Raw genomic sequence first — 14,379 nt, forward strand, 5'->3', positions numbered from 1 at the left:
ACACTTAGTGAAACTGGTCTGAAAAGGCTCTCCTAGAGAAATAGGAGTGGGTTATATAGAACATAAGGGCTTATAAAATAAAGAAGTAAGACATTTAGCTCCTAAACATTGGGATTTAGAAAAAGGACTGAGCCTTATTTGTGCTAAGATAGTTTGATATATTTTTTTTAATTTAATGTAGTGTTGTACTATTAACATTTAAGCCAAACAGTGGTTTTCTTTTCTATTACGTACATTTATTTTGGTTACTAGAATCTCGGTTTTATCTCATAAGTATGTATTAGAATATTAAATATAAATATTGGGTTTAATCAGTGTTAATCTAATTTATCTTCTGAGTGTCTTTAAGTATATTTTTATTTCTACCTTTAAATTGCATGCTGGGAGGTAGGAGCAGTGCTGTTCTGAAGTGGACTTTTAGAGAACTAAATGAGAAGTAATGTTTATTTTATGTTTTGAAGCCTTATATGCTTTGAGAACTTGTGCCTCTGCTATGGAAATTGTGTATTTAGTTGACTTTTCCCCCCTAAGAATTAGGAGGATGAAAAAGCATTGAGGTCTCTAGCACTTGTCTCAGAAGTTGAGGCTTTTATCTTGGGATTTTATAACTGATAGACTCTTAGAGATCCCCCTGTAGGTGCTGTGGTCAGTGGAGTCTGTAGTTTGTAGCTTGGCAGAGTGAGGAGGGTACTCTCAGGGTCGAACAGCACAGCAGTTCCCCATTTTAAATTCTCTGTCTACCTCTTTGCTGTCCAGGCTGCACCTGCAGATTTTATCAGACACATGGGAAAAGGACTGACAGCACCCAGTGTTTATGGGGCCTGACAGGCTCTTGCTGGGTCAGAGTGCTCTCAGTTGCCCAGATGATGCCTTTTCTCCTTCTGGCAATGCCATTTATTATTCTGGAAGCCCTGAAGCCCTGGGGTAGTGTATGCATTGCTTCCTTGTCATGTGTCTTACCGAGATCCCAGTGCTTTTTGGATACGGTAGGTGAGCTTCTAGTCCTTGTATGAGAACTTGTAGCAGTAGTGGTGATAGAGGTGAATGAAGTTCTCATCTACGGTGTTGAATACGTACCTGAATCATACTGCTGTTTTAGATTGCTTTGCTTTGTATAGTTTGAGCTTCCCCAGATATCTTACGTGGTACTAGTGGCTTTGCTCTTCATATGGTGTACTTAAGTTGCTTGTTTTAAAAGAGCTCATAGTATTTTTAGATATAAGTTCTAGAAGTTCATTCTACTTAATCATGATGAAATTACTGAAATTTTTGTGCTTGTGTGTGCTATAAGTGTTAGCATTGATGAGAAGCTGAAAAAAATTTGTTTGGACATTGACCTTGAGATCATAAGAAGTGCAATTTTAAGTGCTGCTTGAAGTGAAAGTTATCCTATGGTCCCAGCATGGCTGCAATGTATGTATTTATAAGCCTATGTTCTTGGGGTATTTCTTCCTTGCTGACTATAGAACTGCACAGTTTCTTTTGCCACCTGCTTGGAAAGTGATCTTTTTTTTTTTTTAACTATTTTTTTTTATTTATTCATTTTAGAGAGGAGAGGGAGAGACAGAGGAGAGACAGAGGAGGAGAAGGGGGGAGGAGCTGGAAGCATCAACTCCCATATGTGCCTTGACCAGGCAAGCCCAGGGTTTCAAACCGGTGACCTCAGCATTTCCAGGTCAATGCTTTATCCACTGCGCCACCACAGTTCAGGCTGGAAAGTGGTCTTGACATGGTCTGTATAGTTTAGGCTCTCTGAAGCATCTCTTCTCTTCAGGCTGCTGCGTTTTGAACATTTGATCAGTTCGTCTCATTTAGGAATAGGATATTTTAGTGTGTTTATTTTAAATGGTGTTTCTATAGGTAGATCACTTTCAGGGGTCTGGTCAGGGCTTGATCATAACAGAACACAGGTAAGGGGTCAAACAAATGTAGGAATGACTTTCATTGAAAGCTGTAGCTGGGTCTAAAGAAGCAAGCATAAGCAGGGGTTGGTGAGCAGATGTACCCGTCAAAGTGTCTAGGACAGCGATTTCCCACCTTTTTCATCTCATGGCACATGTAAACTAATTACTAAAATTCTGCAGCACACCAAAAGTATATATTTTTTGCTAATCTGACCAAAAAATAGAGGTATAATTTTCATTTATTCACACCAGATGGCTATTGTGTTGGCTGTTGTCATTTTTGAATTTGACAGTGGGGAAAAGGAGTTGGTGCCTCTGACTGGACAGTCAGGTAGTGCATGTTTTAAAAATTCTTGTGGCCCACCAGTGTGCCTGCCGTGGCGCCCTGGGTGAAAATCGCTGGTCCAGGAGGTTATATTAACCTTTGTATGAATTTACATGTTTCATTTCTTCCCTTTGTATCAAGAGGAAGAGGGTTTAAGTTTCTTCCTGTTCCTTTTCCCCCCTCTTTTCCCGATGCTTAAGTTTCACAGATGGGAAATTGCATGTTGCCAAAGGAATTCTGCTCAGCAGTCTAATCTGTTCATGTTTTAGAATAGAAATTGCCAAACTTTGTTGAAAAAACCACTGCCAAGGAAACCTTAAATATGAATTAAATATTAATTAGGAAGCTGAAAAGTGAATAGTGGTTTAGAATACCATTTTTTTCAAAATGTGACATTCAGTTTAAGACAAGTCAATTATGGCTCTGCTGCTGAGGACTTAATGTTGATTATCAATCCTCTACTGCCCCATATGGTAGCTTCTAGCCTATGTGGCTATTTAAATTTAAATTAATTAAAATGAAATAACATTTAAAATTCAGGTTCTCAGTCACACCTACCACATTTCAAGTGCTCCCTGCTGGGTGGCTGGTGACTGCTGTGTTGGATGGTCCGGATACAGAACACTTCCCATCATCACAGGAAGTTCTGGTGGGCAGAGCTGATTGATAGACAGTATGCCTTTTGCCTTTTTCTTAGGAAAAATGCGTTTTCTCTTTATGAAAAAAATATTTTTCTAAACATAGTTCTAAGCAGCTTTCTTTTAGGAAAAACAGGAAAGTTCATCCAAGTTTTTTTTTTTAAGTGAGGGGAGGGGGTATTGTGAGACAGACTTCCACATACACCGCAACTGGGATCTACCCAGCAACTCCCGTCTGGGGCTGATGCTCGAATCAACTGAGCTATCCTCAGCACTTGGGGCTGACATTTGAAGCAATCCAGCCACAGGTTGTAGGAGGAGAAGAGAGAGAGAAGCAGATCGTTGCTTCTCATGTGTGCCCTAGGGGATTAAACCTGGGATGTCCATATGCTGGGCTGATGCTCTATCCACTGAACCAACCAGCCAGGGCCTCATTCAAGTTTTATAAAATTGTCTTCTAATTTGAGGTAAATGTCACACAAATGAGTCCTTGAGCCTGACCTGTGGTGGCACAGTGGATAAAGCGTCGACCTGAAAATGCTGAGGTCGCTGGTTTGAAACCCTGGGCTTGCCTGGTCAAGGCACATATGGGAGTTGATGCTTCCAGCTCCTCCCCCTTCTCTCTCTCTCTCTCTCTCTCCCCCTCTCCCTCTCCCTCTCTCTCTCCTCTCTAAAATGAATAAATAAAAAAAAATGAGTCCTTGAAACTCAGACATGCCTTTTGGTTGGGGAATGGTGAGGCTAATAAGTCCAAGAACTTAAAACTCAGAGCTGGAGTAGTGTCCCTGGAGACATAAGATAGAAAGGGTTTTTCTGGTCTTTCCACCACAGTCTGACTATATGTCTTTTAAGGGGAACACAATTATCAAAAGAACTCTGAGGACATTGGGGTTTGTTCTTCTCTAGCTTGAGACTAAGTAATGATGCTTGTTGGTATCACATTTCTTTTAGTGGTACCCCAACATCTCACATTAAGGAAAACATGAATACCACCTTAGCTCTCCTATTTCAAGGGCACACCAAAAGAGATACTAGCTTAATGAATGGTCCACTTCTGCATGCTTTATTCAGATCTGGGATAAATCACTATACTTCCCTCCCCACAATTTAAGTGAAGATTGGCAAATTTCAGAGAGAGATTTAAAAAAAAAATAAAATGTGTTTATTTAAAAGGTTATTTTAATTCTCATTTCACTTATTTTAATAAATGAATTGTCCTTCATCCAAACACATTTAATTAAAGTCTTTTACACAAAATTGTTTAAAAAAGTATTCATCGTAAGTGGAAGCACCAGAATTTCTGTATGGAATGGGAGTCTTTGGGACGACAGTGTAGCTGAAAGGGAGCTGAGGTGTCCGGGCACTTGCCACCAACCTGCTTTTGCTTAGCAAATGCTGTCTCCCTGAGTGGGTATTCACTTGGGTGGTTTTCTGGAAAGCTAATGGAGACTAGGTTTAGCGTCCGCCCACTCCCCAAGTGACAGCTGTCATGGCTCTGTGCTAGTCTTTGTGAGTTGTTTATTTGATAGCATTTTTACTGGGATACAAATTCATTGTGTGAGAAAAAAATATTAGGTATTATATCTGACCTTGAAATTCTAGAGAAATTTTAAAAAGTATATCTTCTAGACCAGTATTTTTCTACATTTTGATTGAGTCATAAAGCAATTTAATGTGTCAAGATGAACATTTAAAAAAAGTCAAATACAATAGAATTAAACAGAAAAGATCTGAAATGTGTATACCTGTACCAGGAATGTATTGTGTACTGTGAGCTCTGTCAGCATTTGAAAAGCAGTGGAAAGAGCAGGGCAATTTACAACTCTGGAGTCAGACATCTTGATCTAGCTTTAACATATGTACTCACTGTTGGGGGCTCTTTACAGATAGCGATGTGGTCTTCCTTATGACCCCAGGGCCTGATGCTCACTGAGTGCTCCATAGTATCTAACTTTTTCTTGAATGATCCCTTCTTTCTTTCTTGGACCCAGTTGAGGCGCTTTAGCTGCCTACCCTCCTAAGAGGTCTGATATCAAGGTTGTTGCAATCCAGAAATATAAATCCCAAACAGGATCATGTTTTTCACACACATACATATAAATACGTATCCTAGAGTTCCACATTTGTTAATTTAACACACCTTTATTGAGCTTTTATTATGTGTGGGAACAGGTGCCCTGGAGGTGCTGAGATGCACAAGACATAATCGCTGGCTGTAAGGAGTTCACAGCAGCCTTGGTGGGGAAGACAGTGCACCAGCAACGAACACCTGCTGGTATAAGCTCTCATGGACATGTGCCCTGGGATAAAAGAGGAAGGGCTCCTGGTCTCCCATCAGTGGTAGGGTAGGTGATAGCAGACAGGGCATAGGGATTTAAGGAAGGAGTGGTTTCACATTCCTTTTTCTTTTTTTCGTTAGGGAAATATTCCTGTGGGGCCAACTCTATCATAATAGATTTAAAAGACTTGAATAATGTGTCAGTTTGAAATTTATATCTCCAATGATAATATTAGCTAACATATATTGAAATATAAGGCAAGTGTTCTCAGTGTTTCGGTCATTTTAATGCTCAGACCAGTCTTATTTGTTTGGTTCTATTATTATCCCCACTCTTTGTTATTGATGTTGAAATTGAAACACAGAGATTTCACAGTTACTTCCCCTTAAGCATTAACTGAGCTGATGTTGTCACAGGCTTATTTTTTGTATTTAAAGAGCCATTATTGATTTTTATATAATATTCCTGGAGGTTATCTCGATTTTTACTACCCATATGTTCTTTTGTTTCTTTGGCATAAAATCTCTTTTCAAAGCAACAACTCTTTAACACCTGAAAGCAATATCACAGTTACGGATTTCTGTAAGAGATTAAAGAAATTGTTGCTTCATCGGAAGTATTTTTAGTGTACTGTGGATGATAAAACTCCTACTTTCTTAAGTTTCTGCTCTTACAGAGAATAACAGTTCAACTGGAATTTTAATTTTTGAGTGCTTGACAATAGATTCATCAGAGTGAAGAGTTACTATATAATGTTAGGTTGAAAACTGATCTTGACATAAATTCAGCCAAGGAGTTTTCAGTACATATATTGTTTTGATTTTTATATGGAAAATATATCATTAAAGGTGGATATTACTAAATACTTTAAACTTAGCAGACTGGTGATACTTCAGATTTGATAACTGGTCTTATATCAAAGATCGAATGTAACTGAGTAATTAATTTTAGATAGTTTTTCTTTTGAAAGTATGTATTCATTCATGCAAACATACCACGTGCTTATTATAGAAGCACTTGAAGCAGTATTTGTAGTGCTTGAGGATCTGATGCAGAAAAAAAAAAAGACCTCAAATTCTGGAGTCAGAAAACTGAGTGAAACAATTCCTATTTTCCTTTTGTTTACATTTGCGTGGTATATCTTTGCCCATCCTTTTGTTTCTGAACTTTTCTAATGACTTTTTGTTTATTTATTTATTTATTTAATTTTTATTTTTTGTACTTTTCTGAAGTTGGAAACAGGGAGGCAGTCAGACAGACTCCCACATGCGCCCGACCGGGATCCACCCAGCATGCCCACTAGGGGGCAATGCTCTGCCCACCTGGGGCTTTGCTCTGCTGCAACCAGAGCCATTCCAGTGCCTGAGGCAGAGGCCACAGAGCCATCCTCAGCGCCTGGGCCAACCCTGCTCCAATGGAGCCCTGGCTGCGGTGGGGAAGAGAGAAACAGAGAGGGAGGGGGAGGGGTGGAGAAGCAGATGGACGCTTCTCCTGTGTGCCCTGGCTGGGAATCGAACCCGGGACTTCTGCACACCAGGCCGACGCTCTACCACTGAGCCAAACAGCCAGGGCTAATCTAATGACTTTTATTTAGATTTGTCTCTAATAATCCACATGGAGTTACGTCTCACTTTATGAGTCAATTTGAAAATCTCTTTCTTTTAATGAGTTGATTTCATTTATATTTGTTGATATGCCAGATATGTTTGTCAGTGCTCTGTCATTGTATTTTATTTTTTCTGTTTTTATATATAAATTTTAAGTCTTTCACTGTGGAGTTTGTTTTTCTGTGCTTTTTATTGTGCTAATATTTACTAAGGCTTGTCTGTTTGTCTTCTTGGTTACTTTATATGATATCCTTAGTTCTCTATTGCTAATAACTATTAGTTGTCTTTCAATGAACAAAGGTAAAATTTTTTTTTTTAATTTTTGAAAAATATTTTTTGTTGACATTAGAGAGAGAGGGAGGGAGAGAGAAAGAGACATCAATTTGTTGTTCTACTTATTTATGCACTCACTGGTTGATTCTTGTATGTGACCTAACTGGGGATCAAACCCACAACCTTGGCGTATCTAACCAACTGTACTACCTGGCTAGGGCTAAGGTAAAATTCTTTTTAAATCCTGTCTTCTCTCTTCCCTTTTCTCCATCACCCAATTTTAGTCAATACTCCATATTATTTATTCACAGTAATATTTGCATTTGTACTATTATGCATGCTTGTATTTTCCATTACTTGCTTTGTGAGTTTTAAGGCTATCCATTTATTCTCAGCTGTTAAATCAAGGTAATCAGTTAGTTTTATACTTCCTGCTCACTTTCTCCTTCCAGTTTTTGTTATTTGCATTTATATTTTGTTAAGACCTATAATATTTATGTTTCATTTTATTACCCTTATTGCCTTCTGTTTTAGTCTTAATTCTTCAGTTAAGTATATATAGTGGTCACCCAGGCACTTCTGCCGCAAGTTTTCCCAGTCATCCTTTGGTTGGCTAAAGTTCATCCTATAATAGCTTCTCAATAAAGGGTCACGGGAACAACATAGGAATATTATTCTTACAACATTTTCAGAACTTTTTAAAATTGCTTTACACTTGATGGATAGCTTAGCAGGTAATAAAATTCTTGGCTCGCTATTTCTTTCTTACATGTGTTATGCAGATGTCTCCTGGCATTAAATGTTGCTGTAGAGATGTGTGAAGCCAGCTTGAATATTTTCCCTATTATTAATGATTTGGTCTTTTTTACCTATCTACCGAAAGGATTTTCTTTTTCTCTCTAATATTTAGTAACCTTACTGGGATATACTGGAGTAGGACATGCTGGCTCATGTGTGCCCTTTTAATATGTAGAGTCAAATCTGTTTTTATTTCAGGAAAGTTTTCTTTAATTTTTATCTTTAAATATTTATTTTAGTTTTCTGTTTTGGTGACCCTAATTACATGTCTGTTGGATATCCCTTTGTATATCCTTTTTTATCTATTGTTTTTTTCTTTAATCCTTTTAAATACTTTTCATTTGTTTGTCTTTAATGTCTCTTTCTGTGGCTTTGCAGTGTTTCTTCTGTTTGTTCTACTTTCTGTCTCTTCTTCATTTCTCTTATTGTCTTGTTTATTCTTCTGTTTCTTTCTTGAGTTCTTGCTTTCCCTATTCCTGTTGCCTAGACATTTCTTCCTTGAGTTTTTATGCTTTATTGATTTTCTTAGATTCATGCAAGAATATTTAGTTACAACTTTTGTCTCCATTGTAATATTTTTCTAGTGAATATTCTTTGACACTTGGTACATTGTGCTGCTCATTTCATATTTCTTATAGTGTCTCTTAAGTCAGTGCTATGCCAGCCACCTTTTATTCCCTGTACAGCTAGTGCTCGACTTACAACCACAATTGGTTCCGACAGACTGGTCGTAACACGATTTGGTCATAAGTTGAGTAGGCTATATGTACAGTACTGTGAAATGATGTTATAAAAATCTTTAAGTCATATTTTATCATAATTTTCTTTCATTATTGTACCGAGTCTGGGATAACAGTTGAAATGGTGCACGTGGAGATGGTAGTGCTGCCGGAAGCTGATCCGCACTGTCGTACGCCCAGCTGGGCAACGCTTGCGCTGCCAGATGTGGAGCAGTCGTGGCTAGCGATTGTGGTCGTAAAGTCGAATGGTCGTAAGTTGCATAGGTTGTAAGTCGATCAATACCTGTAATTTCATGAATTGGACTTTCCTCAGTTATTGTAGGAGGTATGGGTAAGGCCAGGGTAGATTTCTAGATTTCTGCCCCAGAGAGTGTCCTCTTTTACATATGGTGCCTCGGTGTGTTTTTCTGTGTTGCCACAAGTCCTCTGCCTCTACAGACTGAGTCTGGGAGGCTTTTTGCTACCAATTCTGAACTTCCCACTCCTTTCTTTGCAGTTGAGACTGGCGGGAGACAGCCCCGGCATGCAATATAAACCCCTTTCTGTAAGGAACTGCATCTTGGCTGTTTCTTTCTGAAATCTGCCACTCCAGGGCCCTCTCCTCCTATGTCACACCTTCCATCACTATCTATTCTCTCTGATACCAGCCTTGTTTGATCTCAGCAGTGATCGCATGTGTTTTGGAATTTTTATATTTTTGTTTTCTTCTAGGTTTGCTGAAAAGAGTGTTGTGAGGTTTTTCTCTTTCTCTCTTGTTGCCATGTGTATTTTCCAGGAAGAGCCATGTCTATAACTCTACCATGGTCATAGCAGAAAGTGCAGCACAAGACTTTTATTCAACTAGGTAATTATAATTGAGGCAGCTCTGTCACCATTCTATTGAACTACAAGTTGATTATTCTAAATGGAGACCAATTTTACCTCCTAATTAATTTTCTTTAAGGTCTGTCCAAAAGCAAGAAATAGCGCCCTATTTTTTTTCCTTCCCAGTGGTTCCCAAGCTGTTTTGATTGTTGGACTACTTGTAGTTAAGATATCCACTCTAATTTCTACTTGGGTACTCTAAAAAAATGTCACCAAAAATGAATGGAAGAAGTGAGTTACCCTTGATAACTTCAGTCAGGAATATGGCTATGAAACCACTCTATAGGTCTGGTCTGCAGATCACCTTGAAAACTAAGGATGAACAGTGCCCCTCAAACTTTGATAAATATATTTATTGTATATTCTATATATTAAGTATGTATAGAATATATATCTGTTATATATACAATAAATATATTATATATAGTATATTTATTCATTTGTTAGAAACTAGTTTCAAGAGTTTCTTTTCAGAGTTTGCAAACTAGTGGTCATAATTCACCAGCTGATGTGCTTTATTTGGCCTTTGTACTATCCCAACTTTTTTAAAAATTTGTTGCCACTATTTCAAAATTAGAGAGATTGCACAAAACATAAAAAAGAAAAACAAGATTTCCAGCTCTTGAGAAATGAGAAATCTGGCCATGCTGGACCCTCATTTCTGTCTGCAGCTGTTTGCTGGAGCCAAGTAAGGGCTGCTGCCTCCATTCTAGGGGGCCTATGCTGGCCAGTTCACCGAGGTCCCACTGCTTCCTTGTCTTATTCTGGGCCTGCTCTGCTCATTGACATTACCTGCCTGGACCCCAGAAGAGAAACCTCAAATAATAATTACTAGTTTATTTCTCTTAGGCATACGATAGTTTTGCATTTATAAGCCTTAGGGCTGTACATTAATGAGTTCTACCACTACAGCTGGAAAGTTTAATGACCTTGACTGCTGATTTCATGTAGCAGAGGCCTGTGATGGGAACCGAAAATGAAGTGCCATTAGTGAGAACTGTGATCACAAGGTTTTCCAAGTTTCATGTGACGTATTACTAAGCTGGTGAAATGGTTCCTACTGTTGGTGCACTCATTAATGAGCAGAATGTGTCATTTCTTCTCAGGAATATATGTAAAATTTAAGTTACTAAAAATTATATTAATATATTTCTCTTTGCTTTTCATATTTTTAAATATGAAAGATAAAGCAAGTCTAGCTGATTTATATTTCTTTAAATTATAGTACAGATAATTAAAAAATAGTATTGTAAAAAGAATGCCTAAGTTTTAGTTACATGGTTATATCTTTTTCTTAAGGTTTAATAGATATGATCAAGTTTTGCTAGCAAACAACTGTCCCAAACTTTTTTTTAACTCGTTAGACCTTAAGAACCATTATGACTCATATATAAGACACATTTTGCATATGCTGTTAATTAGAATTTTGCATTATTTGACACTTTAAGGGGAAAAAAATCTATAAATTTTTAAATGCATCAGAAGTTATTGAATCATCAAAAAACTAAACTATGATCAGTGTAGGTTTAATATTAAGAATATATATATCACCCCCCCTTCTGTCTTTCTTCCCCTCTCACCGCCAGTGGCTCAGTTGATTCAAGCATTGGCCCCAGATGGTGGTTGCAGGGTGGACCCCTGTCAGGGCACATGTGGGAGTCTGTCACACTATCTCTCCTCATCTTACTTAAAAAAAAAGTCTATATATCAAACCACTGTGCTGTACACTTGACACTAATACAGAATAATTGAATATGAACTGTAATTGAAAAATAAAAAAATAATAAAAAATATATATTTAAAATGATATATAAACCCCATACCTTAGAATTCACCATATTAAAATGTACAATTTAGTGGTTTTTATTATAGTTGCAAGATTTTACAACCATCCCCCCTCACTAGTTCCAGGCATTTATCACCCCTAAAAGAAACCCCAAACGTATTAGCAGTGACTCCCCATTTTCTTCTCCCTTCAACCACTGGCAACCACTAATCTATGCTCTGTCTCTATGGATTTCCCTATTCTGGACATTTCATATAAACGGAATCATACAATATGTGGTCTTTTGAGCCTGGCTTCTTTCACTAACCATAATGTTTTCAAGGTTTGTCCAGATTGTAATGTATCATTCTTTATTTCTTTTTAAAAATTTATTGATTGATTTTAGAGAGAGAGGAGGGGAGAGAGACAGAAACATTGTTTTTTTTCTGTATGTGCCCTGACTGGGGATTGAACCAGCAACCTTTGCATATCCAGTTGATGCTCTAACCAACTTAGCTTTCTGGTTGGGGCTGTGTCAGTATTTCATTCCTTTGTATGGCTGAATAATATTCCATTATATGGATAGACCACGCTTTGTTTATACATTCATCTATTGGTGAACATTTGGCTTGTTTCCACATTTTGGCTATTGTGCATAATGCTGCTATGAACATTCATGTATAAGTTTCAGTGTGAACATATGTTTTTAATTCTATTGGACGTAGGAGTCAAATTGCTGGGTCATATGATAATTCTATGTTTAACTTTTTGAGGAGTTGCCAAGCTGTTTTTCATAGCAGCTGTTCCATTTTACATTCCCACCACAGTTCCAGTTTCTCTACATCCTCACTAATACTTATTGTTTTCTGGGGTTTTTTTTTTGTTATTGTTATTGTTTTAATTTAACCAATATGAAGCGGTAGCTCATTGTGGTTTATTTTTTATTTTTTTTATTTTTATTTTTTTTTTCATTTTTCTGAAGCTGGAAACGGGGAGAGACAGTCAGACAGACTCCCACATGCGCCCGACCGGGATCCACCCGGCACGCCCACCAGGGGCGACGCTCTGCCCACCAGGGGGCGACGCTCTGCCCATCCTGGGCGTCGCCATGTTGCCACCAGAGCCACTCCAGCGCCTGGGGCAGAGGCCACAGAGCCATCCCCAGCGCCCGGGCCATCTTTGCTCCAATGGAGCCTCGGCTGCGGGAGGGGAAGAGAGAGACAGCGAGGGAAAGCGCGGCGGAGGGGTGGAGAAGCAAATGGGCGCTTCTCCTGTGTGCCCTGGCCGGGAATCAAACCCGGGTCCTCCGCACGCTAGGCCGACGCTCTACCGCTGAGCCAACCGGCCAGGGCTCATTGTGGTTTAGCTTTGTGTTTCCCTAGTTACTAAAAATGTTGAGCATCTGTTCATTTACTTATTAGCGATTTGTATATTTTTGGAGAAATATCTATTCAAATTCTTTGCTCATTTTAAAATTAGTTATTTATCTTGTTATTATTGAGTTACATGATTCTTTCTGTATTCTGTAAACTATATCCTATTTTTTCATTGGCTGCTTATGCTTTCAGTGTCATTCTAAGAAACTATTGCCTGCCTATTCCAAGGTCATGAAGGTTTATACCTATGTTTTCAGAGTTTGGCTTTTATATTTAGGTCTTTGATCCCTTTTACATTAATTTTTCTCTCTGGTGCAAGATAGGGGTCCAAACTTTATCCTTTTGCATGTGATTATTCAATTGTCCTAACAGAGTTTGTTGAAAAAACTATTCTTTCCACATTGAATGGTCTTGGTACCCTGTTGAAAACCAGTTAGCTGTATGGGTTTATTTCCGGACTCTCAGTTCTATTCCCTTGATTGTATATGTCTCTCCCTATGCCGGTACCATACTAGATTTAGCACTGTAGTGTTGTAATAAGTTTTGAGTGTTAAGTATATTTTGTTGTATTTTAATTCTTTAACAAGTCATGATCCTTTTTTGTTATGTATTATGACTTCAATAATTAGTTCGCAAATCAGAAGTCCTAATTAACTTCATCTTGGATTTAAAAATATTCATTGAGAATAGTTTTTCAATAATTAATGTTCATAATTGGGTTAGATGACCCTTTCCTAACTATATGTTGAGGAAGTGGTTACTAGTTATGTGTTTCACTAGGAGTTGTCTTAGAAATACTATTATTAACAATAAAAATACATACTGTTTGCTTTCATAAGAAAATAGGACATTAGTTGTAGGAGTATCTTTGATCAACCAAATGTTTATTGACTGACTAACTGACAGTTAGCAAATTATGGATTTATAAAATAATTTGCTAGAGAGTGTGACTTAGACTAATTCCTACCAAAAGGATTTTTGGCATAGTTCTTACTTTGATGGATGGCTTTGAGTTTATGATGAAATATGTGTCCAAAATGGATCTGCAAAATGTTTTTTGGAAAATGGAGATCAATATGCACATTTTCCCTTAATGTAATGGGTCCATTTTTAAAGTTAATTGAGGTCCTTGCAGAGATGAAAATTAACCAGAAGCTAAATTTATTTTGTAGACTGAAGTATAGATTACATGGATAAGGAACAAAGGTGTCATTTTTAATGAGTCATAGGCTGTTTTTTCAGTGGATAAGATAGAATTGGTTTTTGTCCATGAGAGACTAAATTTTAAAACTGAAATAATCATTTAAAGCCATTTTGAACCTGAGATCCTTATATAAAGATGTAATTTTTTTTTTTTTTTCGAGAGGGGGAGAGACAAGGAGGGAGAGAGATGAGAAGCATCAACTCGTAGTTGCAGCATTTTAGTTGTTCATTGATTGCTTTCTCATATGTACCTTGACCAGGGCCTCAAGCCAAGCCAGTGACCCCTTGCTCAAGCCAGCAACCTTAGGCTCAAGCCTGCGACCTTGGGCTTCAAGCCAGCGACCTTGGGATCAGGTTGATGATTTCATGCTCAAGCCGGTGACCCTACGTTCAAGCTGGATGAGCCTGCACTCAAGCTGGCGACGTTAGGGTTTGGAACCTGGGACTTCAGTTTCCCAGATTGACACTTTATCCACTGTATCACCACTGGTCAGGCATAAAGATGTATTTTTAATGAAGAACAAATATTGATAAATTAAATATGATATTAGAGATAGCATGAAACATTTTTAAAAACTGACTTGAGTTAATATGAGGCTGGGTCCTG

At 37.9% G+C, this 14,379-nt stretch overlaps 1 protein-coding gene across 4 annotated transcripts in view; it reads left to right on the forward strand.

The window, feature by feature from the left end:
* The window catches only part of LPGAT1 (lysophosphatidylglycerol acyltransferase 1), a 114,997-nt gene that overhangs the window by 45,384 nt on the left and 55,234 nt on the right, over positions 1-14,379 (forward strand). The gene's annotated exons all lie outside the window — the stretch shown is intronic.

This window comes from Saccopteryx bilineata, chromosome 2, assembly GCF_036850765.1.
Source record: "Saccopteryx bilineata isolate mSacBil1 chromosome 2, mSacBil1_pri_phased_curated, whole genome shotgun sequence".
NCBI classification, from domain to species: domain Eukaryota; kingdom Metazoa; phylum Chordata; class Mammalia; order Chiroptera; family Emballonuridae; genus Saccopteryx; species Saccopteryx bilineata.